Source organism: Chelonia mydas, chromosome 3 (genome assembly GCF_015237465.2).
Source record: "Chelonia mydas isolate rCheMyd1 chromosome 3, rCheMyd1.pri.v2, whole genome shotgun sequence".
Taxonomy (NCBI): Eukaryota; Metazoa; Chordata; order Testudines; family Cheloniidae; genus Chelonia; species Chelonia mydas.
The window spans coordinates 162,891,506-162,916,443 of NC_057851.1; the positions used below are offsets into that span (position 1 = coordinate 162,891,506).

At 45.0% G+C, this 24,938-nt stretch overlaps 1 protein-coding gene and 1 long non-coding RNA gene across 4 annotated transcripts in view; both read left to right on the top strand.

Moving 5' to 3' along the window:
- Positions 1-24,938, top strand: part of KCNH1 (potassium voltage-gated channel subfamily H member 1) — a 302,534-nt gene that overhangs the window by 128,966 nt on the left and 148,630 nt on the right. The gene's annotated exons all lie outside the window — the stretch shown is intronic.
- Positions 980-22,377, top strand: LOC122465194. The gene is made up of 3 exons (XR_006289845.1): positions 980-1,850; positions 2,496-2,641; positions 22,336-22,377. It is a non-coding gene; the product is annotated as an uncharacterized LOC122465194 (long non-coding RNA).

Below are 24,938 nucleotides of genomic sequence, written 5' to 3' on the forward strand. Positions count from 1 at the left end.
TGAGCTAAGGTTGCCAAGTGTCCGGTTTTCGACCGGAACGCCCAGTAGATAAGGCTCCTAGGGGCTCCAGTCAGCACCACCGCCCAGGCTGTTAAAAGTCCGGTCGGCGGTGCTACAGGCAGGCTAGTCTCTATCTGTTCTGGCACCGCATGAGGCTCCGTGCGCTGCTCTAGCCCCAAGCACCGGCTCCACACTCCCATTGGCCTGGAACCGTGGCCAATGGGAGCTGCGGGGGCGATGCCTGCAGGCAAGAGCAGTGCACGGAACCTCCTGGCCCCCTATCCTAGGATCTGGGCTTGCTGGCTGCTTCCAGGGGCAGCACCGAGCCAGGACAGGCAGGGATCCTGTCTTAGCGCTGCTGACTGGCAGCCACCCAAGGTAAGCCCGCACCCCACCCTCAAGTCCCAGCCCTGAGCCCCCCCCCAAACCCCTCATCCCCAAAGCCTGCACCCCCAGCTGGAGCCCTCACCCCCCCCCGCACCCCAGAGCCCCTCCCACACGCTGAGCCCCTCATTTCTGGCCCCACCTCAGAACCCAAGCCCCAGCCTAGGGCCAGTACCTCTGCCACACCCCAGCCCCCTGCCATACTCTGAATCCCTTGGCTCCACTGCCCAGCCCTGAGCCCCAGCCCCCACAAACCCAGAGCCCCCTCCTGCACCCCAAACCCCTTATCCCTGACCCCACCCTAGAGCCTGCAGCCCCAGCCAGAACCCTCACCCTCTCCCGCATCCCAACCCACTGCCTCAGCCCAGAGCCCCCTCCTGCACCCTGAACTCCTCATTTCTGGCCACACCCCAGATCCCAACCCCCTGAGCCAGCCAGGTGAAAATAAATAAATGAATGAATGAGGGGGGGGGGGAATGGGGATGGAGTGAGCGGGAGCAGGGCCTTGGAGAAGGGGCGGAGCCGTAGGCTAGGCTAGGGTAGGGTAGGGAGTGGGGTAAGGGTGTTCAGTTTTGTGCGAGTTGGAAGTTGGTAACCCTAGTCTGAGCGTTTGTTTGGAGACAGCTGTGCTGTATTGACCCTGTATGTAATGTCGCTATCACATGTTTGGAACTCTGTGCTGTCTTTCTCTTTGTGACCCTCCAAACTGTAGTGTTTTGTCTGCTTTTCACACCCTGCCTAATTACTGGGAAGAGAGTCCCATTTCTGTGCGTTCCCTCTTGATATGTGACACAAGGGGCAGTGGCACGTGCTATTAATTGCAGGCCCTGTGATTATAAGCTATGCAGGGTTGGCAATTTGTGAGCTAATTGGTGATGCCTGTTTGCTGCAATTAACCTCATTATGGTTTTGATTACATTAATTAAACTCTTGTCCAGGACAGCAGCTGTTTAATCATTTGCCTTCAGGCTGTCCCCTCTGTGGGGGTCATTCTGAAACCTGCTGTTTTGGATTGTGACAGGAGAGAGTGGGAGGACAGGAGTGGTGAATGTGAGCTATAGTCATGAGAAAGACAGTCTTGAGATTTTTGTTTTGATTTTATACTTTCCCTTAAAAAAACCCAAACCCTACTGCAGAATTTTAACTATCGATTGGTCTGTGATGCTGCTATTGTTAGAAACTGCTGAAGGTGTAAATCTTCAGGGCTGGCAGGGAGAGCCAATCAATTTGCCCTTCAATACGCACACACACATTGCATTAGAGTTAATGGGTATTATGTGGGATGCAATCATACTGAAAGGAGAGCAGACTGCTTTGCTTTGCTGCACAGAGCTCAAAATGTGTCCTTTTCATTGCTTTATTTACCAAAAAAAAAAAAAAAAGGAAAAGAAAAGTTGAAGCTCAAAAGTCATTTTGGGGAGAATCTGGATGTCTTCTCCATGAATGCCCAGCGCCTCCCACAGAAGGTAACAGCATGAAGGGGCAGGTATGATTTGGGGAGCCTGTGTGAGGAGATGGTGTCCCCAGTGAGATGTAGAGTCCAGCTTTGTTTGAGCAACCTGTGGCCTAGTATGCAGCTGGGATACAAGACTGTAGAGGGCAGACAAGGCTGAGTTAGTGACTATACCACCATGTGAACATGATGGGCATTCCCTGCCCCATGAAGGGGAGTGTGGGTATGCTGATACAGGCTCTTCCAGCCCCCGCTAGTAGCTGCAATGTGGCTCAGCTGCTCCCTGTTTTAGGGAAGAGAATAATTCCCTTTTTCCAGCCCAAAGTAGATCCCCAGCCTAGATGCTCAGACTGTGCACTGGGACATACGTTTGGAGCAATTGAAATACAGGGTAGACCTGCCAGCCAGTGAGAGAGCTAGACAAAGCTACTTAGAATCCAGCATTTTGCAGACTAGGAACCTCCTCCAGTATGTAGTCTTCTCCCATTCCCTCAGACAACCACTGTCTCTATCCCAAGGTTCCAGCAGAATTTTATTTGACCTTTAGTTACAGACCCTGTGTTTTACTAAGCAGCAGTTTTTTGTTAGTCCTTTGGGTGGTCTTGCTGCACAAGTGAATATATTTTAAAAAAGAAAACTATTTTTTTAACTTGCCAAGACCTGAGTTCAGAATTCCTCTGGAAGAGTTGAAGCCAGCCCCTAAGGCCCAAAGCAACAGACCGTGAAGCTACTTCCTTCCCTTATAGGCAGTTTTGATGCAATCAGTTCCAGCAGGGAAAACAACCATGAACTTGATCCTGGCAGGTAAGTGTGTAAGTTAATAAAAATTCCCACACTTTTGTTTTCAAGCAATATGTGTTTGTCACTGATTCTATACTGAAGTCCATTAGTGATGTAGAACTGTAAGTAACTTTTTGCAGTTATTTATAAAGCACTTAATGTCACAGAAAGATTTATACCAGTATTTCTCAGTGCCTGAAATCTCCATCTTTAATTTAATCAGTGTTTTAGTATTAAGAGTATTAGTGTGGGAAAGCTTTGGCAAAGAGACAGGACAGGAGCTGTTGTGTGAGGGGGCAGGAAGAGATCGCAGGGAGACTGGCTCTGTTCCAATGTCTTGTGCACATAGCAGCTTAGGAACTCTACCTGGAGCTTAAGAAAGCACTAGATGAGATGGTTATGCTATCTTTATCTTATACGTCATACCTCCAGGAGGGTATGGTCTGCAGGTTGACGGCTTGTCAAACTTCCTTGCCTTGCTAGCATGTAGGCTGCAGTCAGCAGCAAATGCCAGAAGGTAGCAGGCAGGGACGGACAGAAGTGTGAGTAAGATCAGGCCCTAAAGCTCTAATCCTGTAAGGGAAGACCCTGTGCCCCACGTGAGAGCCAGTGAGGCTGTGTATGGGCACAGGAGTCTGCCTATGCAGCTACATCTGCAGGACCTGGCCTGTCTGCAAGCTGCAAAGCCTTAGGGGATTTACTATGCAGAAATCAATGTTTAAACTTTTGGTATTTTTTTCAAAACTGTTCTAAAAATTGGTATATAAAATGAACTCCCAGGCAAAGAGTCTACCTGATAAATGCTTACAACTGAGTAGAAACCAATACAATGGTTGTAATATAAAACACTTATTAGTTATCATAGCCATGACAAATGTCATTTTGTTAATCGATTTTTCTTTCTTCAGCAGAAATGCCATTTTATTATGCTTGCTTTGATTTCAAATGCTATCTAACTGAAAGCTCTTCAGTCAAATAGTAACATTTGTAAAAAGAAAACTGTTGAGACAGAAATCTTCAAAGTTTTAGTAAATTCTGAATGAATGTTTGAGCTGTAATTCCTAGAACATCCTCTACCTGTTTCGGGTAGGGTTGTCAACCCTCCAGGATTGGCCTGGAGTCTTCAGGAGTGAAGGTTATGTCATGTGATTAAATCTCCAGGAATACATCCAACCAAAACTGGCAACCCTAGTCTTGGGTACGGCAGCACAGATGATCCTTTGTTAATGCCTGATCCAAAGTCCACTGAAGTCATTGGAAGTCATTCAGTTGATCTCAATGAACTTTGAATTAGGCCTTCAGAGAATGCAACAAGGCTGGGTAATGTAATGTTACAGGAGATTTGGAAAGCGTAGGTCAGTTCCACAGCTGGTATAATTGTTGTAGCCCCATTGACTTAAATGCAGGTAGGCTGATTTACACCAGCAGTGGATCTAGCCTGTAGATATTCTACAAAGGACTAGTAATGAGGTTTAATATATGGTAGTATATGACTCCTTGGGGCACCAGATAGCATGCCCCAACAGGCTCCTTCCAGTTAGCATGCTGCAATCCAATTGATGTCAGGAAAAGTTCTGCATGTGGGATAAATTGTGAATATTCCCCTTAGAAACTTTTAGGCCAGATTTTCAGTTGTGATGAGCAGCCACTGCTCCCATTCACCTCCCCTGGAGATGAGAGCTCAGCACTTCTGAAAAATCAGGCTTTAAGTGCATGCAGCTCTCATCGACCACAATGTACACAGATCAAGGACGGAGTATTACTAGGCGTGGAAGAATTAGATTTTTATCAGTAAATGCCGATTTCACGGCGTACACACAAACCAATGGACAAAATATTTCCATTGATGGTGATCAAAATGTACAGCTAGGTAAAGTAAGAAAAATGCTGCTTGAGTACTTAGAGTTTAATTTAAGGATATTTAGTTTGTATATTTCAGCATGTTGACCATTTGTGTGTTAAGAGCTAAAAAGTTTTAACTTTCTGAATCTCAGTAGCTTCTGTCATTAAATAATTATTGCCTGACACCCCCACAATTTCCTGCAACTCTGAAAATTTAAATAAAATGCTTAAAATAAATGTCAATTATCTGTTGAAATTATAAAAAAAAAATTAAAATTGAATTCTGCCAAGCCTAAATATAACTCAAGGAAAGCTTGTGAGTCAGAAGGCAGTTGTTGAGGCTGCACTTTGGGCTACAGAAACAGTAATAATTCTGACAGTTTTTGCTTGAGTGGGGTTTGTTTCTAAAGCCTGACATTGTTCTGATACTACTTTTATGGCGGATCTTTGATCTTAAATGACACTTCAAGAGTGTGGAATGATGCTGATCCGTGAACAGGCAAAACATTTCTTACTGCTAATGGTTAACAGCTGAAATATATACACATACATATATGACTTGATGCTTCCAGGAAAGAAAGGGTCTGCAGATAAATCTGTGAAAAGTGAGAAGCGGTATTATTTCTCTCACAGACCAGGAGAGACTGAAAAGGTTTAGTTTGGGGAGGTACCTAGATAGAAAGCAATAAAAGACTGGTCTTTCTTGGTCAGGTAACCAGAGTGAATTGAAGATGGAATCTTTTATAGCAATGACACCTGCTGTTGTGGTTTGCTTTTTAGAAATGGGTCAGATCTTCTAGACTGTGGATTTTAGTACTAGAAATCCCATCCTAGGGCCAGATTTTTCCGCTGCCTTGCACCATGTGTAATCATTTGTACCTGTATAAAATGTTACCGTGTGGCTCTTATAGCATTTTACATTCACTCTGGGCAGGTGTAAATGACTACACAAGGTGCAGTGAAGTGGAGAATTAAGCTCTTAAACTCACATGTACCCCTGATGTAAATAGTGACGTCAGTGGAGTTACACAAGGAATGACTTTAGCTTTTAATATGTAGCTGTGGACAGAGTGTTAATGAAAGAACAACCTCAGTAAAATCAGGATAACTTTATTGTAATCAATGCAAAAAGGTTTTTGAATTCAGCGAGAGCAGGACTGGGCAGGGTTTTGTAAATCAATGAATGTTACTGTTTACAGAGGACTTGGATTATTTATGGCTAGTTTGCCTCTTCTCTCGAGCTCCAATCCTTTGTGATGCTCAGGGTCCCCAGCTCACGCTGGTTTCAGTGGTAATAGGGAATGCTCTTCAGCTCACAGTATCAAGCCTTGGGTTTGTAAGAGATGCTGTTCGTAACTGAGAAGCATTTTAAATTGATGGAGCCTATGCAACGAATAATTTCCCAGAAGGCAGAACAGCAGCAAGCCTACAGAAGCCGATTCCTTCATGCATAGAGAGTCTGATCCCTTGTGACTGACTATGATGATTAAATAACTTTAGAGTAGAATAAAGTTGAATGGCATTTGCCTTGCATCCTTCTGCAGTGCTTTTTTTAATGAGCACCCACACTTCCAACATGCAACTTCTGGTAATTAAAAGCTTTTTCTAGAGGGTTAGTTTTTATTTTAAGGTTGTTTTCTTTGAGATTCTCTGGTATTTGTAAATTTAAATCTTTTGCGTTTGTGTGTAAAATATCAGGTTAAGGCTGATAACAGTTTTAAGCTAATTTATAAGATAATTCCATTGTCCTACATCAGTCCAATTAAAGATTTAGTTCTGTCAGGCTTTACAAAGATAATGTAATATAGAACAAAACTAATTAGCATTTTCATCATCAGTGTGCTTTACAAACATTAGCTAATCCTCAAAACCCCCTGTGACCACACATTCCCAACATAACACAGCAGCCCCATACAGCAAGCATATTATTCCCATTTTTGAGATGGAGAAATGGAGGCAGAAGGGGTAAGTGACAACAAAAGGGAGCTGGTGTTGGAGCCAGGATCTCTATTCTGTGCCAAAACCACTAGATCACTCTCTTCTGTCAGAGCTTGAAAGGGGAACTATGTCATGCATTTGCAGTAGCAAATTAGAAAGAGCTTTCTAGTTAAGCACATCATTTATTCCACAGATGTGGTGGTGGTAATGATGGTGATAGCTATCTAGTAAATTGCAGAGCTATGCGATAAATGAATTTTGATCATGCTCTTTTATTTCCCGCACCTGCACTCGGATCACTAAGCCTTATCCCACTACCCCCTCCAGTTGTCCAGCTTCTCTCTCCCCTGACCTGTGAAGATTCTGCCAGTTCCTCCTAACATCCAATTTACTTGTGACTCCCTCCCAATTGTTAGGATCCTATATTGAGATCAACCAAGGTGTGGCAGCTTCTCTGCTGTGTCTGGTGAGCTGGTGATTTAAATTTTGAAGGCTGTCTGATGCAGAGAGATGGCTGATTCACCAAATCCTATGGCAGATTTCTGAAAGTCAGGAGGCAGATAAGTATTGAGTCAGGAGTATTGAGTAGAAAAGTGGAAGTGGTGGGGGAGACACAGGACTATTCAGGAAGGAAGCCAGAGGAGTAGTAGTAGGAGATGGCCAGATAAAGCCAGTGGGATCTGATCGTTAAAGGAGGGCAAGGTACATAGGTAGGCTATCGGGGAGTCAGAGAGAGATGGAACTCAAAACCACGATAACCAGAATCTGATCACTGAATGTCAGCAAGCATGTACATCCCTAGGGTGCTTAAGGATAACCCCAAAGGGCACTCATGCCCAGACAATGTTGCTAATTCACAGGTAGCATACTGATGATTGGCAGAAAAAAACATGCTTTGAATGGAAAATATCCTCAGGAATATCAAATGATCTTGGATTATTAAAATGCTTTTCTACCAGTGCCTGTATTCTGACTGATTACAACAGATCGAAGCTGAGACTGCTGTCCAGAGTCACTAATATCTGACAGCAAACATTAACTATTAACATCCACAGTTTTTGAGTTATCATAAGGCATTCCATCTGCATTAGACTCCTTCCGAAAATGAAGAAAGGAATGTAGACATGAGGATGCAGAACCTATTAACAGTTCTTTAGCTTCATATTGTCAGCCCTTAAAACATGAACAGGCAGATTTATTGCCACAAACTGTTAAGTGCCAAAATGTGTTTCTGCATTTTTATTGCCTTATAATTTGATAACTTCTGTGCCACTAAATGACGTGAAATATATTTGCCACAGTCATTTGCCAAACTCATGTTGTTATGTTTGTCAATTACAGTGTGAAGTGTAAGTTCTTAACATTGCTTCTAATGACTGTAAGAAACTTGGGATGACATTATGGCATTCTATTGAAGGGATGATGTGCATGGCAAGGGAGTGCAGAAGGCAATAAACTACCTAAGTAGGTGATTAAACGCTGATGCAAGGCGAAGACAGTTTTAAACCGCAACAACTCGTGTTGTGAATATGCTCCGTCATGAACATTATATCCAGTCTACTAAGAGTAAAGACAGAAATTTCCCTAGTTACAGTGGTGGCCTCAGGATTGAGGCTAGACTCGGTATTATGGCAGCAGGGTAATTGTAAGCGGGGAAATAGTCCCGCTATTGTGGGGAACTTTCCTGGCTTCTGCACTACCCCGGTGAAGTGGGCTAGCGAAAGGATCTGAGTCCTCGCTCCCACTTCCTTTACCCAGTGGCCTCCCTGCCCTTGAGGACTCCCCTTCCACTCTTCTGTCTGGCAGAGTCCTTGAAACCCCAACAAGGCTGGGCCCAGGATTCTGGGGGGCCTCGACCCCCAATCCTGCTGTGGTCACCTAGGACAGGGGCTAGGGTGTCCCCACTCCAGGGTACTCTCTCTGCACTGGGCACTTCTCTGACCCACTGACCATTACATACAAGTTAAAGCAAATGCAAGTTATTTAATCAAACAATTAATTTTAAAAAGAATAAGGAAAAATGGGAAAGGTTAAAGGAAACAGATCCACCCGCTCTGTGGCAGGGAATATCACAAACAGTGTCTCTGGAATGTCCGGGCACTTCACAGTCTGTTCCTTGTAAGTCCCAGGCCTTCTTCTCAGGCCCTGGCTGTCCTGCAGGGATGCTGTGGGTTGGACACTTGCTCTGGTGGTGGTCACACCCTCTCAGGCTCTAAGTGGTAGGACCCTTCTTCCCAGTATCGCCCCCACCCTGATGGGGTTATGATCCAAGCCTGGCCTGCGGAGCCCCTTGGCTGAGGCGTCTCCCTGTGCTGAGCCTGCTGCCCAGGGTCCCCCTCGGTCTCACCGCACCCGGCTCCAGACTGCTCCAGCCCCAGCTCCACCACTCTGTCTCTGCGCTGCTGCTGCTGCTCTGCCTCCAGCTCCCTGGGCTGCTTCTCTGGCCCCTCTGCCTCTGGTTGCTGCAGTTCCGTTCCCGGGACAGGTCTGCTCTGCAGGCTGCTTCTGTGACTCTGCTCCCAGCACTGACCTGCTTCGTGAGCTGCTTTTCCGGCCCTTCTGGCTCTGGTTGCTGCAGCTCTCCTCGCAGGGCAAGTCTGCTCTCTCTGGGCTGTGCCTCTGGCTTTGAGGGCTTCAGCTCTGCTCCCAGGACAGGGTCTGCTCTCTCTGGGCTGCTTTTCTGATCCCTCTGGATCTGGCACAGCTCTGCTCCCCAGCTTAGCTTGGCCCCTGCTTCCTCCTTAGTTCAGCCCCACTCTGTCTGACCCAGGCAAATCCAGCTCACACGGAAGACGGGACCTCCATGGCCTCCTGACTCTCTGATTAGCCTGCCCACCCTGTCATTCAGGCTGACCTGGAGCATTGGCCTCTCCTCATTGTTCCTGGGGTCTATCCGTCTCAGGGTCCTGGTTTCCCATAAACCCGTCCCCTTTTAGTACTGGGAGCTAGCCAACCAAAACACCCCCACTGAATGTTAGTAAGGGGGCAACAGTCCCCTTACATAATGGAGGATTTGGACAGGCAGGGCATCAAACTTTACAGTCTAGATTCATAAATTTTTAGGCCGGAAGGGACCATTGTGCTCATCTGGTCTCACCTCGTACAGGCCACAGAATTTCACTTTGTAATTCCTGCATGGCGTCCAGTATTGTATTACTGAACTAGAACATAGTGTTTAGATCTACTCATTCACTTCTTTGTCCTCCCTACTTTCTCTCTCCAAACCAATATCCCAAATCTGGAAGGCTTGCAAGTAGGAGTTTTATTACCTTACTTTTGGCTATATGAATTTTCATAGACATCCTTCTGTGACCTGCGCTTTTCATAATATGTAGTAGTTGGTTGTTTAGTGACTTTGTGCATTTTCATAAATGTTAGGTGGTTTCTGTTAGATCTACTACATCTGGCCCCGGGAACTTGCCAACTAAGACAAGCACAGAGAGCTAAGTAACCCTCTTGTTTATTTGGTGGCTGAGTTGCTCTTGCTCTGGCACCCTGTACTGCTCCACTGCTAGGGATCTTGATACATACAGATTCCCTCTGGGGGTTAGGCATGGAACACGCACAATTACATCACACGTTACAATTTCTATGCATGTATGCAGTGCTGTAGTTTGTTTGTCCCAGGATATTAGAGAGGTGAGGTATTGCCAACTTTCTAATCACACAACAGAGAACACCCTCGCCTCGCCCCTTCGCCAAGGCCCTGCCCCCCACTCACTACATTTCCCCCTCCCTCGGTGGCTTGCTCTCCCCCACCCTCACTCACTTTCACTGGGCAGGGGGGTGGGGTGCAGGAGGGGGTGAGGGCTCTAACTGGGGGTGCAAGCTCTGGTGTGGGTCCAGAAATGAGGGAGAGGGCTCTGGGGTGGGGCCGGGGATGAGGGGTTGGGTTGCAGGAGGGGGCTCCAGGCTCGGGGTGGGGGCTCTGGGGTGGGGCCGGGGATGAGGGGTTGGGTTGCAGGAGGGGGTTCCAGGCTGCGGGGTGGGGCCAAGGGATTCGGAGTGCGGGAGGGGACTGTGGGTTGAGGCAGGGGGTTGGGGTGTGGGAGGAGATGAGGTCTGTGGGCTCTGGGGTGGGGCTGGGGATGAAGGGTTTGGGGTGTAGGAGAGGCCCTGAGGCTGGGGGGTGGGGCCAAGGGATTCGGAGTGCGGGAGAGGACTGCGGGTTGAGGCAGGGGGTTGGGGTGCAGGAGGGGGGTATGGGCTCTGGGTTGGGGATGCAGGCTCTAGGATGGGGCCGGGGATGAGGGGCTTGGGGTGCAGGAGGGGGCTCAGGGCTGGGTTGGGGATCAGGGTTGGGCCACGGGCTTAACTCGGGTGGCTCCCGGTCAGCGGGGCTAAGGCGGGCCCCCTGCCTGTCCTGGCTCCACAATGCACCCTGGAAGCGGTCAGCAGATCCAGCTCCTAGGCAGGGGCAGGAGGCTCTGCATGATGCTCTTGCCCGCAGGCACGGTCCCCCAGCTCCCACTGGCCGCTGTTCCTGGCCAATCTACAGTGGAATCGTCCGCTCATGCACAACAATGCACAGTTTGTCCTTTGAAACCCAAAGCGGATGATTCTGGTTCCTTTATTTTCCCCAAGTGCCCCAAGCATCTAATTGCTAATTTGACTTTCACTCTTCAGTACATCACACTACCAGAAGAAGCCACCCGACATGGCTGTCTGTCAACTCTGATGTCTTTCCATCTTATATTTTTGTACGCGTCGCATGCAGCTGTTGATTTTAGGCTATGAGTACATCTAACGGTAATGTGTGTGGGATGATTGTGACTCATATAAAAGTCACTTGAATGACTGGGTCTTTTCAACTACTTCAGATGAATCTTGAAAAGGGGAATGTCTCTTTTTTTTTTTTTTTTTATCTCCATCGAATTCACTGGCTTACCAGCCATGTTGAAAATGTTGTCATTCTTAAAGGGGTCATTCTAAATGTTAAAATGCTTAGTGGCTTTGTATTTGCATTCTGAATGTATTTAAAATGAATCTTAAATTGCAGCAAGGGTGGTTTAGGTTGGAAATTTTTCCTAATGTCCAACTGTCAGGGTGGTTAAGCACTGGAATAAATTGCCTAGGGAGATTGTGGCATCTCCATCATTGCGGATTTTTAAGAGCAGGTTGGACAAACGCCTGTCAGGGATGGTCTAGATAATACTTAGTCCTGCCTTGAGTGCAGGGGACTGGACTAGATGACCTCTCGAGGTCCCTTCCAGTTCTGTGATTCAGCCTTTTCCACTGAGAGACTGAAGAGAACACCAAAAGGTTTCAGAGAGAGATGGTTGTTATGGCTCCAATGGGCCTCATGTTTGTTTGGAAGTTATTTGTAAACATCCTCCAGAATATGGACTTTTATATTAACTACAGCCTTGGGCGGGTGGGAGGGGAAACAAGTATATATGCATGACAGGGCTTGTGGTCACTTGGTGCATGCCAGAGGGCATCCTGGAGCCTGCAGTATCCCTAGGAGTCTGCCTTACCAAGGCAGGACAGCAGCATGCTTATTGTTAAGTCCCGGCAGAGGTTTCAGAGGCCCAGCTGGCAGGGCCTCTCTGAGCTGAAACAGTCAGTACAACTGAATCTGGTTAGGCAAAGAAGATTTGACTTCACTGGCACAAAAGCATGGTTCTTTTTACATCAGAATAATGTGTAGTAGGATTCTACAGTGAGATAACCAAGTGGAGACAAGGCACTTGTAGTTTTTACAGTGAGCTAGTTGTAAGGCCAGGTCAGCACAAATATTGCCCCCCTTCCCCACTGGTGGTTTATCCGGCTTTGTTTACCTCATGGTAAGACTGCAGTACCTTGTCTCTACTATGATTTTACAGCAGGACAGCGAATGTGTGTTACTCTGAGGTGAGAAAACACCTTTTTGTCAATGAAGACGACGTCAAAGCCTAAAAGAGACTGGGAAATTCCTAGCCCAGGGACAGACAAGGATTTACTGACTGGGTGCCAAGTCAGGTTGCTGGGGAGGCATTAGAGCTGCACCATGTGTGTGGTTGGGTTTCATATTGTTTGTTTGGTATTTAGATTGCTATGCTACCTGGCCAAAGCCTCTGCAGACGTGAGTTATTTTGGTTGCCCAAAACCCTGTAAAAAATCAGAAACTAGAGAGAGCGTTTTTTATTTTATTTGCATAATTGTTTATTTTCAGGCTGGACCCTGAGAAAAAGATCTGTTGTAAAATACTGTAAGCTTGCTCCTTTAAGATGAGGTAAATCGATTAAATGAGGTCTAGACCAGTTATTAAATAGTAAAATTAATGTGTAATTCTGCGTTTTACACTATGGAGTGAATGTTTTAGCAATGCAGAGTGACTGACTCCTATGACTCTAGTTACTGAGCTATGAATTCTCCCATTGCACCAGGGATGAAGGAAAAGTTGCAAAATCTTTAGTAAACTTAAGCAATAAGGGAGAGGCTCAAGCTGCAAAATTCAGATGCATTTCTTAACTCCCAAACACCTCTAGATCTGGGCAGTAAACATGGGGCAAAAACACTAACACAATCCCATAGATTGTATTTGACGGAGAAAGCTAGAGAGTTTTTAAAAATGAGTTAAAATACACTAATGCCTTTCCCTGCAGCTTTCTGCCAATTTTTCGGTTTTACATTCACACTTCCCTATTTTTTAAAAATGTTTTTCTCTCTCCTCCTGGTTTTGTGGAAAAACTCACATAAACCACAGGGGAAATTGACTATGTAGACCAAACCACAAAACTTGATTATAGGCAGAGTATTCTCAAATTCAAAAAGCAAACTGCAAACAAAAATGTTTGTTTTCTTTAGTATTTGTTGTTAGAGGTGTAACTTGTAACAATAATAGGCTAAAAAACCAAATTGTTCAGACACAAGTTTGATTTGGTGATGTCCTTCTATTTCAGTCAAACTTGGTGGATATAGCAGACTTCAGAACAAAAGTGTTAGTATTTGGCACAAATCAGCAGAACCTACCATTAGTACCTGGAGATTTAATTTAATGCATGGGCCATTTTCAATTACCTGACCTATTCTGTAAAAGAAAAATGATGCCCTTAAATGACTCAGTCGTCATTTAAATGGTGATCTGTTCATTAGCACTGGGAAACGAAATGGAAATCCACTTTAATTTTCAAGACAATTTCATTTTGATCATAAAATTCAACAAAACAGTACAATAGTGCCTCTTCTTTCTAAATTGCGGGGGATTTAATCAGATCTTCTACCACTTTAATAATTGTCCCCATGATTAAATCTGCTAGTGAATACATTGAACCAAATTCATCCCTGATGTCAGCGAAACTATCCCAGCGGTGAATCTGCCCAACTGTTCTTGAATGGCGACACTCTCCGACATTGTTTCAGAAAGCTTTTGGCACCAAATATTTGTTCAGGTCGTATGGCATTGAATAAAGGGGCAATCTAATTGGCTAATAAAGCCAAATAACTTTTCATCTGAGCTGGAATTTGGCCTCAGTAGAAAAATTAACAGCTCTGCCCTTATGAAAAGTACCAAGGAGTTTCTAATGACCATGAGTGCTTAGGACCTCTCTCTTGCATCTTATTCAAAAGACCCACACCTGTCTACTGGGAAGTCTCCTTCTCCTGCTGTGCCCTACCTTCCCCTCTTTGATTTGCTCCTTCCCATTGATAGGGAAAGCCTAGAGATGCAGGAACAGCACCTGCAGGGACAGAGCAAAGACTTCCTGATGTAAGAGCAGTAAGCGGAAAAGGACCTGCAGCATGAGGCTGAGCCTGGTAGGAAGAGTGTGGCCATCTTTTGGTGCCTGAAGAATTCGGAATGGAGAAGTGGTAGCGTGGGAAGTGAGGGAGGGTGCTCATTCAGGAGACAGAAAGGGAAGGGAGAGAGCAGGTGGGTGGCCTGACTGATGGCAAGGAGGAGAGAGAGGATAGCTGAGTTTTCTCTTGTTTTAATGGTTATGACACTTATATGTGCTCCAGTACAAGATGCACTTTTCATTGGTCTCTCTCTCATACTGCATGAGTATAGCTTATTCCATGGAGGTGCAAACTGGCTGATTATCTTGTGTGCCCTAATTCCCAGTCTTGAAGATGGGAACACACAACTCTTGCAACTGCCCTCTTTGGTTGCGGAATCTATTTCCTGTCGACGTTCAAATGCACTTGGTCTGTTACAGGGTTTAGAGTTCGTTGGAAGAGACGTGCGTTTGCTTCTGCTCCTTGTAAGTGTGCCTAGAGTAATATCTTGGTGACACTGTGTTGCAGAAAGCACCCCAGGGTTCTCCGAAGGATTCTCTGGAAATGCTCTTGTTCTTGGCATGTGTAGTTTTTGTGTGTGGGATGTTTTTTTTTGTTTTTGGGTTGTTTTTTTTTCTCTTACCAGGATGCAAAAATGAAACTGTCCAAGGTCATAGATCAGATCATTTCCTCTGTTTGCACCAGCCTGGGCAGGGGTGATGGAACAATTTTTATAATGGGGGTGCTGAAGTGGAAACCATGTATTTGGTATTCGTTATTACTGCTTCAAGCCAGGGGGTGCCGCACCCCTAGTTCCAGCCCCAATGGCAGAGGGGACCTGGATAGAGTGTGGGGGACTGCTAGACTTCACATATCCACACTTTACCAGTATGCAAATGGAAACCCTTGTCTCTAAAGAGATGCATAGAAGCCTGTTTTACATAATATGTTACAGAGATTTGACTAATGTGATGTGTTTTCATATTTAATTAATTTTAATTAATTTAATACTGTACACAAGCCTTTGGTGCATACAGCTTCAGCTTGCTAACGGTACCTCTTAAACTACCTCCCTGAAGCATCTCCCTACTTGTTTGCTTCACTGCATCATGACTGAAATCAAGCCAGATCCTGTAGTGACTTCTGTGTTGGGCACACATGGAGCTCATTGCAAGACTGAGGCCTTAGGCCTTCATCCCCCAAAGACTTGTGCAGGTGCTTAATTGTAAACACTGTGAGCAGTCATGTGGAAGTCCTTTGGTTATTCACAGTGCACACAGTTAAGCACGTGCACATGTTTTTGCAGGATTGAGGCCTTAGGGATGCTGAGGCAGGAACCCTGTTGTCTTTACTTGTTCTGTGCGGCACCTAGTGCACGTTGGCTGCTGTAAAATAATGTTGTCCTGTTGGCCTGAGTGGTTAGACAATGTTCTGGGCCTTGTAAGGTTGAAAAATCCATGATATGAGTTGGGTGTATTCTTGGTGTAATCTTGTGTATTTACAAAAAATAGACATACAATCCTGTTTCCCTGAACACAGGAGAAACTAACAGCAGGCAGTTTCCATGCTTAGAAATCCCCAAATCTGTCATGCCAATGAGTTCTGTGCCCCAAATCCTCTGTTTCCTTTTCAGGGTCATGCTCACAACTGTTTCCTAGGGCTCTCTGCCTCCGACACACACACACACACACACCCTACAACCCATCTCCTAGCCCCCATGGGTATGTCTACCCTGCAAATGAAGTTGTGATCAAAGCATGGGTAGGCATATCCATGCTAGCTTTAATTTATCTAGCATGAGTAACAATAGCAGTGTAGAGGTGGTGGTATGGGCGAGCAACCAGAGCACCTACCCGAGGTCCTTAGCAATATGTCCATACGACAGCTGGGACTGTGCTTCCCAGACTGGGCAGACAGACAAGTGCTTGCTTCGCTCAAGCTAATGCACTGAATGGTAGCGTGGATGCTGTGGTGCAGGTAGTGGCTGGGAGCATGCGCTGCACTACCCTGAGGGTGGGCACCACAGCATGTCAGATGTGGGGCAATGCTGGCTTGGCCATCCGGGGGAAGGCTCAATCCTTCCCCACCCCCTGATTGTCTGCAGGACGTCGGGTGGGCAGAGGTGCTGGGGCTGTCCAGAGCCGCTGTCTTGTGGCTGAGCTCCCTGGAGGGGCACGTCTAGGAGTGACCATCCCAGCCCTGTAAGAAGCAGCCCTGGCCAAGTGTGATGTGTCGCATGGGGTCTGCACCCAGTAGTACCATTGGTGGAGCTCTTGCCGGGGGGAGGGAGGGGAGGGGAGGGGGGTGAGCGCAGGGTTGGAGATGGGGCAGGGAATGCAGGACGCCCAGAGTCCAGCAAGGGTCAGGAGCCGAGGCCTGGAGTGGGGCAGTAGTGTGAGGTGGAGGTTTCTGACGGGACCCACCGGATTACAAGTGTTAGGGTTGGGTCAGGTATGAAAGCAAGTGGACAGGCTCGGGTCAGGTTCAGATTGGCTGTGATCTAGTTGGGTTCAGATCAGGCATCAAAATTAGGCCCAAATATACCTCTACCATGTGGTTTCTTGCCTTGAGTGGTCCCCACAGACCCTAAAGGGAAATGATTTGTTCCTTCCTTTGAATTTGAGAGTGTGTGCTTGGCACAGCCATTGGCTTTAATGAGATCTATGATTGTCTTTGGATCTCCGACCCACCTGCTGGCAGCCATTAGCACCTTTCAGCATAAAAATAATTAATGCTAAACTGCAGCTGTCAAAACATATAAACATGGTACATTTTGTGAGGCCATATCCTTGCTATTTTAATAGCCTGTACCTTGCTAATGCAAAATATCCAGTCCTTTGCAGTGTTTCTTCTAGTGATTATTGTAAATTAATGAGGTTTTGCTGTACGTTTGGAACTGGCCCATGGCACTGCCTCTCCTCTTGTACAAAGTACCCTGGGATCCTTAATTATCTATCTATCCATGATAGATAAGCAAAGATCTTGGTTTTAGCTCCCATCCAAAATGCAGGCACTTCAAGAAAACAATGCACTGCAAGGCCTTGGGCGTTGGTTCAGTACTGGCTCAGAGCCACTTACTGAATCACCAGTGCCATGTTGGCAGAAGGGTGGCAGACTAGTATTAGATCTGTGTCTCTTGGCTTTGGTTCACACTGGTTTTAATCAGGATTTTTGTGCATTTTGATTTTGCATGGGTTCCTACACTCTGATTTTTCTCTCTTTCCCGCTCATTTGGACCCAGTGGGTGGAAGCAAGACCAAACTAGGGATTTTAGTTGAGCTCTGTGGACTGCACAAGTGTTTGACCAGCTCAGAAGATCAACTGCTACAAGTTGTTAAACAAAAACGAAATCACAAAGTTTTTGAAGCCGGGTTTCTTGCTTAGGTAGACACACCAAAATTCAATATTGTTGAAAGGCTTCAGGGTCCAAAATGTTTTTCCCAAAACACATCTGACTTTCCCATATTAAACCTGAAACTAGCAGAATTTTAAATGGCTTCAGGGTTTTTTTGGTGAAAGATAGTTATTTGGCAAAGTGCCATCTTGTCTGCAGTACAGTACCAGCCACCCTGATTCTGTGTTTTCAGCAATGTGTGTGAGGAAAGAGTTATTGGTATCTGTGCCTGGGAGGGTCTCAGTCCTGGGCTTCTACCCAGCTGCACTACTGGTAGCCTGTTTTAAGGTGCACAGATGTTTCAACCGCTCTATCCCCTGCTTCTTTTTTAAGTGGCTCCTCAGAGCAGCTGTTCCCTGGTTTGTATCCTTGTTCATGCTACTGACGCTTTCGATAGGTTGCATTGCTGCTTTCTTTGGAGTCTGGAAAAGGGAGAAAAAAAACTGTCGGTCTGGATTTTTTTCCGGACTGTATCAGCTATATTTTTACCAGGGGCATAAACTTTACTGACAATCCTTCTGCAAAGCAGCTGTTTTCATGGTGAGGGAGTGCAGTGTGCTTCTGCTGTTGCATTAGTAATCAGCAGAGGGCACTTCACCCATAGAACTCACAAGTAGGATTGAACTCCTAGGGCGCCTTCAGACTGCAGCATACTTGGCTCCAGTCTCTTGCCCTCCCTCTAAGGAGGAACACAGCTTCTCTTTCCCCCATCAAAAGAGGCTTCTCATAATTGTAAGGGCCTACCCTGGATTTCCACTTCCTCTGCTGCTGACCCTACGCTTCACACTCTCTCAATTAATGGCAATGGGACAGTTCCTCACTACCCCCTGCCTCAGCTAATGCTGCAACTTACCTCTCCATGGTGGGTTTCCAGCCTGAGGTTGAGATTGTGAACTGACAGGGGAGTGAGGTGGGACAGCCCACAAGTGTGTGCGGGGGAGCATAGCAAGACAGGAAAGATGGAAAGCCTCCCAGTGATCGGAAATCCTTCTTCTAAACAGTTCCCAGTAGTGGTTTCCCTTAACCTTGGAAACACGCAGTTTTCCAAGATGTGAATGCAGGAATTCATGTAGGGTAGACTGATTACATCATAGCTAACATCATTCCTTTTCTCACCAAGTGAAAATATTAGGGTAATTATGGAATAAAACGTGTTGGTTTAGTACGTTTAACCAACCATACCATGTTTCTCTGTAAATTTGTTTTAATTTTGGTTTGCTTAGCTAAAGAACAGATCTGAGAATTATGTATTTATAGATTTTTATTAATCGGAATTTAAAGATATATTTTCAGAAAAAAATATATTTTAGTGTGAAATCTTACCACAAAGTATTAAATTAAACCTTAGTAAATCAATTTTATCACAAAGCCATAAACCTAACAATTCTGGGGAGCTGATAATCAGGACCTATTTAGAACTATGGATTTTTAAGAAAGGTCCTTATTAACTTGTCAGTCAAGCTTATATTGCTCAAAAGTTATGGAGCTGTCAGCAACAGTTCAACCAAGAGTGATTCTAAAATTAGAAATTTAAACCATTACTTACTGAACTGTCAACTCAGTTTGAAATTCCTCCCCAGATCAACCCTTTTCCTTTCACACATGTGCACAAATATCACACACTAACCACAAGTATGCATTTAATGATTCCAAACTATTTCTGGTTTATTTGGGAACTCCCAGTAGGAATAACCATAGGTAATCTGTAATCATCATCTTGATCAACTACAAGATCATATGTTATCCTAATCATAATCAAAAACAATCAGCCCGTTCACTTACAATTCATACATTCATTACTTTCAGCTTCTTTCTCTTTAGCTGATAAGATGTTAATTTTGTGTGACATCACAAATGCGTTATCTGAATAATCATTAGACTGTAATTGCTTTAGGCATGCTTGCTTTTTTTTTTTTTTTTTTTTTTTCAGCTAATTTTTCATTGCATTCAGTGTCCTATTAGAAGTCATGTTTTGCTGAATTAGTGTAATGAATCGTCCAGTCTCAGCGTGCACTAAACCATTTATTGAATTAAAATTATTTATAGTAATCTAGGATGAAACTGGTTCATGATACATACATTATACATTTAAGTTGTTTACTGGCTTGTAAACTCTTTGGAAAGTATCCAACACAGAACAACCTAGTCAATAAATATGAGTCTTTGTTGCTTAAAGCGGAACTATTGTGTAGACAGCTCTTTCGGCTCACTTCAAGAGTTCTCAACTGCTGGTTTCTTGAGACAGGTAGAAAGTTCAGTTCATTGTAGAATTGCCAGGTTGTTGGGAGGGTTTTCACTACTGGACAGTGGTATAATTTGTTGCTGTATAGTTTGTATGAATATAATCTGTGCATGGCACAAGAGTTTAGGATGAGTGCATGATCATAATCAATCTGATGATTCATCTTGGGACGCATGCACAGCATTCAGATCTGCAATTGTGAAGACTGAGAGGCTCGTAATTACTTCAAACAGAAACTTGTCTTTTACAGTTTGGAAATCAAACCCCAGAGAGGTGTGTCTCACTTTGGTATCCATATACATACATTTCTCATGGAGTTATTGATTTTTACACTTGTTAGATCATTAGAAATGGCAAATTATTAGGTAACCTCTGCAACCTGTGCCTGACCTTCATGACTCATTTGTATGAGTAATTGGCTGTAGAAATTACTGTGCTTTTATCTTTGATGGTATTAAAATACTGGTTTAAAGGAGGGGACACAGACTGAATTGTTGATGGGTTGCCACATTGTTGGGGGCAATGTGTTTTACTTTTGTCAGAGAAAATGTAACTGGCAGACAAAAAGCTGTTCTGTCCTGTCTGACAATTTTGTGTGTGAAATGACATTTGCTGAAAGAACTCGGTTTGTTTGCTGCCCAGTCTGATTGGTGCAGATCTAGATGAATTGAATGGTATAGGTAACCCTTCTGCCAGATGGAGTCGGCAGTAGCAATGGCCAAGTTCAATATCTAAGGGTTCCTCTTAAAAATACAAAACAGAAGTGTCTTGAGTCCCCACCCAGTAATCTGGGGAAACCTAAAACCACCCCTGGGCGCCTCTGAGAGGCAACGCTTCCCCACTCACAAGCATTGAGTCTGCGTAGAACAAAAGAGAGCATTTGCTAAATGGGAACGGGAACCAAGCTTTAATTTGGGAAAACACCTCAACCATACTCAAAAGCGTGTGACCATAAGCAAACCTAACCCCACAGTGCTTTGGGCAGTGTCCTTTGCTTCAGTGTCCAATGAATGAATGTCCCTTTTACGCATCACTCCCCTCTCCCTCTGCTGTGCCCCACTCAGTTAGCGGTCCTTGCTTAGTGAAGACCCAGAGTTCAGAAGTGTGTTCACAGGGTTACCTCCTCCACCAGAGCTGCGGGGGAGGAGTGGGGGGTGCGGTGGCGAGCAACTGGCTCACAGCTACCACTGCTGGCCACCGTCTCTCTGCTGTCACTGCTGCTGCTGTCTTCTGTCTTTCTGCTGCCACCAGCCACCACTGCTTGCTGCTCCCACGAAATCACACTCTGAAGTTCTGCCACTTAACCCAGCTCTTGGTGAGTTCAGCAGGTAGTGGGGAGCCTCGCGGCCAGTGCAGTCTCTGTGTCTTTCGCTGTCCCCACGCAAGGTCTAAGGCTAATCTGCTAGAACTGGTCAGAAGTGATGTCAACTCTAGGAATCACCAACCAGAAACAAGGAGACTCAGTTGAATCTAACCAGCTCTGTCATTAAACACTGGAGAGGAACAGGTCAAATGGTGTCTAGGACTCTTTAGGTAGAGTCTACACCATTAGGTAAGAACACCTGTCCCCACCCACTCATCTTTGCTGGGATTTGGCACCCCTACCCTCTGGTTAGCGAGTGAGGTTCAGTTTAGGGTGACCCCCTCAACCAGGGCATGCTAGGCACAGGACTGCTACCCATTACTGTACAACAAGTATAACATTTCATTACCCCTACATTCAAATCCTCGAGTGATTTGCCACCCATAACCAGCCAAAATTGATCATTTCGACAAAGCTGCGCACGTGGGCTGGGTAGGTGCGTCTGTGCAAACATGGCCTGCTCCTGAAGTCTTTTCCCCAGCTTATCCCTAGCTGTTAGGGGAAAGCTCATTCAGACCCTGCTTACATCTGGAATATGGACATGGCTGATGCTACGTAAGACGCTTCTCCTTCATTCACATGTGGAGATGGCTGCTAAGGCTGTGATCCTGTAATTGATCTGCACAGAAAACTCTTACTGTGACACAGTGGGCCAGATTCACTCCTGTGCTGATGCAGGCGAGAGGATGGAGGGGAGGCAGTGTGTGCCTCCCATTCAGGGGCTGTTGGGGACTAGTTCAGACCTTGGTGCAGGCTGGGGAAGCCCTCAGGGTTGTCCTAACTGGTGTCCCTTTATAGGCCACTTCTGGGCTGTTGATCCACCCTGACCACACCCCTTCTTGCTCAGATCCATCTCCTCCTTCCTCTGCCGCACTTCCGTTCTGCCCCAAAACTCCCCAAACCCCTGGGGCTATTGAGGAAGTGATACAGAGCTGGCACAAAGCAGGTGTAGTGCAACAGCACATCAGACCCAGTGCCTCCAAAGAGCTTCCCCTGGACCAGTGCAGCTCCAGGCCACCAATACAGGGCAGTGGCTTAATGCCACCATTTAGCCTGCAATTTAGGGTTGCCAATTTTGGTTGGATGTATTCGTGGAGAATTCATCACCTGACATAATCTTTAATCAAAGAGTAATTGCTGGAGGCTCCGGGACAATCCTGGAGGATTGGCAAACCCTACTGCAATTTAGTGTTTGAGCAGTAACATTCAGTTTGAAAACAGGAGTTTGTTTTGCCACCCAGCTCTTTGAAAGAGAAGAATTTTGATTCTGAATTCCTTCTGTGGCTTTGAACATCTTATGATGGATTCATTTCATTATTCGTGTAGAAAGAAGTGAAGGTATGTAACTAGCTATCCTTTGTAGAAACATTACGGGTCAGCGTGCAATATGCTAATGTTATCCCCCAGTCCACAATGAAAGAATCCTCATCCGTCCTGTGTCCATTTAATCCTAATAAAATGGTTAACTAATGATAAATTAAAGATCATAAGATTTGGAATGTTTTTAATAAGAAATTCATGTATGTGGCAATAATTTCCCTTGGCAAGGTAACTGTAATATCGGAGCATAGTGGCTGCAATTAGCAACTGAAATTGCTGTGAAATTGCACACATCGTACTAATCAAGATGAAGTATTGGGTATTGTTTTTCACCAGACTTCACATCGCTTGATTTTCTTGGACAGTAACTCTGAGACATGGGGTTCAATTTTCCCCTCGTGGCATAGGGGTTGTGAATTCCTACTCCCTGAGCCAGCAGAAGTCACTGCTCCATAGGTGATAATAGACAGTTTGTTCCAGTAAAGGCCTGCCAATGAGAGCTGTCCAGGAGGTACTGAATCCATAGCTAACCTTGGTGACTGCCGTGCCCCCCTCTATTCACTGCTCCCCATTTTTGGGATTGCGTTGGCTAGCTGCAAGCTCCGCAGTGGAAGAGGGTTTATAGATGCCTTGGGCTGTCACAGATTCCCCTCCAGGTGGACTTTCCACTGCTGGGGGCCCTGTGTTCAGGATTATGCCAGATAAGCCAGCAAAAGTCAGAGTTGAATCTAACCCATGATATTTAGGGTCCTAGCAGGTAGCAGAAGAGCATCTAGTAGGAAAAAGGTGATAGTGTTTAAATAGAAAATCTGCTGATTAAATCGCTTTTATATTAAATATATCGATAAAAGCATTTCTTCATCTTTCTCCACGAGATGGGGCACTTACATCCCGCAGGCTTTTACGTACAGTTTAGCTCGTGCAAACCTTAATGCTACGAATAAATAGGAAATCATTTGTATACCGTCAGGCAAGATCCATAGAAAAATTATTCTTCTTGACTGTTTGCATAATTGATCGTGCTGCACCACAAGCTGAAATCTTGATTTTGATTGGTGGAAGAAAAGCCATTTAAGAAGTACAAGAAGGGGAAAATCCTGCCCACTGTTCACAGCTGTGTAGAACCTTTAACAGCAGCAGGAGAAGGGTGTGGAAGGATTTGAAGAGCTCGTGCAGGAGGTCTGCACCTCCAAGAGATCACATCTCCAATCAGGGTCTTCTGTATCCCTATACAGAGGGAACAGAGGGGTAGAGACGTGCCTGGAGAAGGGGGAACAGAGCATTTGAATCTCCCTTCTCTTTCAGAAGTGGCATCAGCATCTACTGCAACTCCCATGCAGCCACTTTGTGCTAAGCCCATTTGCCTGGACATAATGCAAAGGCTGGGTCTATGAAAGCTGAGATGGACTAGAACATTGTGTCTGGACATGAGATGATATCCAGATTTGAGGGTTGAATCTCTCTCTTTAATGGGCTTATTTAGGGAAGTGTAAATCTGCACTGTAAACACTCACATTTTGGGGGTTTTGGATCCCTGATTTTGGCTGGGCTCCTTTATATATAAAGTTTGGATTCAGATCTGGAGTTAGATCTGTTTTTGATTTGGGACTATCACTGCAAGGACTTGTTTTTTAATAGGTCCATTCTGTACCTGAGTCAGCTTGGGTAGGGCTTTGCTTTGCTACACTAAAGATAAATAGGACCCAGAGCCACCTTTTCTCTTCCTTTCAGCTAGGTCAGACATAATCATACCTCTGATGTCTTAGCCATTTGCTTAATGCTATTTTTAATTTAGTCATGTCTTTAAAATTTATAAAGATTGCCCTTGAAAGCATAACTCTACCTTTTTTAAAAAAACAAACAAACCAGTATTCCTATTTTCCATATTTTGTGGGATACCTTCTGCTGCTTGCATTGGCTTTAAAATATTTATGTATTTCTACCACCAACAGAGAAATCAAATGATAGGTGTTGGCTCTCAACAACTGGTTATAGTGCATGAAACAGTGCAATTGGATATTGATTAGCTATCCTATTTAATATGACATATTTTGTTTGCTTCCCCTAGTTGTGTTGTGCCTTGTGATTTTACAACATAATGTCATGTAATACAATATAAAGTAATTATCGTAGGTGTAAAACCCAACACGTAACATATATCTGGGGAGGGGAGGGAATTGGATTTGTTACCTACTATTCATTTCACTGATGACAAAACCTCATTCTGATGGGGCAAAGATTGACCAGAAAGTTAACTTCCCCCTTTAGGAAATGTGAAAAGAATGAGGGAAAAATACTAACAAGAAGAGGCCAAATGCCCTAAGTCCTCCTTCAGTGTTTGTTTAATGCAAATTCAGGCAGAGCTCTCAATGACTCATAGGTTATAAGGCTGAAGGGATTGCTGTGATCCTTTAGTCTTACCTCCTGCATATCACAGGCCATAGGACGTCCCTGAATTTCTGTTTGAACTAGAGCATATCTTTCAGAATAACACCTGATCTTGATTTTAAAATTGCCAGTGATG